Genomic DNA, 3,747 nt, shown 5'->3' with positions numbered 1-3,747 from the left:
TTGTCTCTACTAAAAATACAAAAAATTAGCCGGGCGTGGCAGCATGCACCTGTCATCCCAGCTACTTGGGAGGCTGAGGCAGGAGAATCACTTGAACCTGGGAGGTGGAGGTTGCAGTGAGCCAAGATTGTGCCACTGTACTCCAGCCTGGGTGACAAGAGCGAAACTCCATCTCAAAAATAAATAAATGAATAAATAAAATAATGTTTGATCTTCTTTATCTTGTATTTTAATAAATGTTATTAATAATTATTCCAAAATTGTATGAAATGTCTGCAAATGTAATATATCTGAGTGTATGTTATTAATCATAATTATGGTTAGTATGATAAATTATTGTAGGCCCCAGATATAATCAATTTCTTTTCATTTGTTCGTTTATCATCATTTAAAGCCATTCCCATAGCCAATGGTTTGATTATAATGTAGTTTGTTTGTTTGAGACAGAGTTTTGCTCTTGTTGCCCAAGAGTGCAGTGACATAATCTTGTCTCACTGCAACCTCTGCCTCCTGGGTTCAAGCGATTCTCCTGTCTCAGCCTCTTGAGTAGCTGGGACTACAGGTGCGTGCCACCACGCCCAGCTAATTTTTGTATTTTTAGTAGAGATGGGGATTCACCATGTTGTCCAGGATGGTCTCAATCTCTTGACCTTGTGATCTGCCCGCCTCGGCCTCCCAAAGTGCTGGGATTACAGGTGTGAGGCACCGTGCCCGGCCTTAAAATCATTCTTAGTCGACCAGAAGCATGTACTTGGGATCACAAAATAAATCGCATCTCTGTGCTGTGCCACTTGGGGTGGAAGGGACAGGATTAAGCAGCTTCTCTTGCATTTTTGTTCCTAAATTTTATTGTATTCATTTTTTTTCTTCCCAGTGATCTTACTTTCAAAATATTTTTGAAATATATATATTTAAAATTTTTTTTAAAAGGGGGTTTCTTGTGTGCATTCATATAGTTTTACATGCAGAGGATTTTGCAGCCAAGCTTATATATATGAACAAATTTATGCCTTGATAGGCAAAAGATGAAGGGCCAATGTGGGTGAGAAATTTTTATGAAATATTTGTTTTCTCATAATATCAGAAACAGAATATTCATCCACTGCTCTTACCTTACTTCACAAGTTAAAGAGAATTTATTCAGAATAGGTTAAAGAGCATTGTCAGGAGGCCATTACTCTTCTGAATGGGCATCATTTTATTATGGTTTAGAATAAATGAGGAAATGGTGAAAAATTTATCCCCCATAATAGACTCTATAGCAGATTCTACTGTAAAGGCTATGGTTACACAATAGACTTTAAATTTTCTTACTAAAGTTGTGCCAAATAGTAGAATTTCTCTAGATTACTTACTGGATAAACAGAAAAGCATTAGCAGTTGCTAATACTTGTAGTTGCACATGGAGAAATATATCAGATGTTACAGAGATTCCGTTGTAGGGGATTACTTAACAGGCTGCTTGGTTAAAATGAGTAGACCGTTTATCTAGCTAATTATTTTGTCTATTTAATTTTAGTTGGTTGGTTCATGGAGACACTGGCTTTTTAAAAAGCATACTTCAAACTCCTGTTATTATCCTCCCTGATAGTCAAAATAGGAGTCTCCCTACTACACTGTATTCTCTCAAAAGTTTTAAATGTTTGCATGTGGTCTCCTGTAGAATGTCAAATAGTCTCTCCTTAACTGGAATGACAAAAACTAAAAGACATATGTGACCATGAGGACATCATAACCTATGAATGACATGATAAGGAAAAAAACCAAAATAATAAAAACTTAAAGTTGCACTAAGGCCCTGAGTTTTGGTCACACTCTGACCTATATGAGAACTTAACCGAAAAGGGGATATTTTTTAACCAAAATTATTAGAGTCCACCATTCTGGATTGCACTTGTGCAATAGGTCCAAACAGACCAAATCAAACTAAAGTGGAGTCACTTATGCTAAAGTGACTCCATAATGAAGTAACATAATCAAAGTAAAAATTTAAATAAATAGATAGATCCTAAAACAGACCAGATTTTTTTTTTCTGTAAACAGCAGATTTCAACTTGAAGAGCTCCCCTTTACTGTAAGCCTTTTATTTTTTATTTTTTTATTTATTTTTATTTTTTGAGACGGAGTCTCGCTTTGTCGTCCAGGCTAGAGTGCGGTGGCACGATCTCGGCTCACTGCAAGCTCCACTTCCCGGGTTCACGCCATTCTCCTGGCTCTGCCTCCCGAGTAGCTGGGACTACAAGTGCCCGCCACCGCGCCTGACTAATTTTTTTGTATTTTTAGTAGAGACGGGGTTTCACCGCGTTAGCCAGGATGGTCTCGATCTCCTGAACTCATGATCCGCCCGCCTCGGCCTCCCAAAGTGCTGGGATTACAGGCGTGAGCCACCGCGCCTGGCCTACTGTAAGCCTTTTAAAAAAATAAGAACTTGACGTCTTTGTTTCCTTCCACTTTACAAACCCACAGTTCTGCTATTTTACAGTGGAATTTGAGACTAATTAAGTAATTTTTTTTTTTTTTTTTGAGATGGAGTTTCACTCTCGTCACCCAAGCTGTAGTGCAGTGGCACGATTTCAAGACAAGGTTTCACCACGTTGACCAGGCTGGGCTCAAACTCCTGACCTCAGATGATCCACCTGCCTTGGCCTCCCTAAGTACTGAGATTACGGGCATGAACCACCACACCTGGGCAATAAGTACATTTTTGATGGTGCTAGATTGGTATCAATGTCTAAAATTTTGGTCTAACTTTCAAAATCGAGAAGATGAACAAATGAGAGAAATTGTTTAATTATAGCCTAAAGCTGCCCACTTCCATGGTTAATTTTGGTCAGTAGGGCTTTTTGTACATAGTAAACTGAAACCTAACTAGATATATGTAATTAGGCTGTAACCCATTCTTGTACCAACCACTGTGTTTTTGACAATAAAATAACATAAACTGTTCCAATCATGTTCAAATTAGGCAAATTCAAAGCTGTAATCAATCTGGCTGTTTCTGTATCTCACTTTCATTTTCTGTGCGTCACTTTGATTTTTCTGTCTATAAATCTTTTTCCAGCATGTGGCTGTACTGGAGTCTCTCTGAACCTACTCTGGATCCACAAATCATTCTTTGCTCAATTAAACTTTGTTAAATTTAATTTCTCTAACTTTTTTTTAAGTTTTAGATTTGTTTTTGTGATGAAAAATAAAGATGTGTTGTTGGGCATTGATTTTGAGAAGCAAGGTGTGCTTCAGCCCTACAAGTAGAAGAGCCCCCTAAGAATCACAGCTGCCCAGTCAACAAGCAGCTGATGACACATGTCTGAAGGAGCTCAGCTGAAAACAGAAGAATGGCCCACTGAACCTAGTCTAAATTGGTGATCATCTCAATTATGAGCTAAGAAGTTTTGGCTGGTTTGTTATGCTGCAATAGCTAATTAATACATGCACCCGGTGCAGACAGGATGCCAGGATTTAATGACAAGGTTGATTTCTAGTTACCTTCCAACAGTGGGCCCCATAAAGGTACTGATTTTTCTCCTTATTCAAAGTTGGATGTCTTGTAAGAGAGTATTGCATAATGCAGAAATACATGTAGACACGTATGCATGTGATTGGTGCTTATACTCACACAGTTCCCCACACCACAGGAGAAAACAGGTAACCACAGCTTGACAATTAGGGTCAAGGGCAAATAGCAAAATTAGTCTGTTTTTAATTCGAGGTAAAGACTAGGGACATGGCCTAGCATGGTGGTTCACA

This window comes from Mandrillus leucophaeus, unplaced genomic scaffold, assembly GCF_000951045.1.
Source record: "Mandrillus leucophaeus isolate KB7577 unplaced genomic scaffold, Mleu.le_1.0 Scaffold969, whole genome shotgun sequence".
Taxonomy (NCBI): Eukaryota; Metazoa; Chordata; class Mammalia; order Primates; family Cercopithecidae; genus Mandrillus; species Mandrillus leucophaeus.
The sequence above is the reverse complement of the archived record's forward strand: the minus strand, read 5'-3'. Positions refer to the sequence as shown.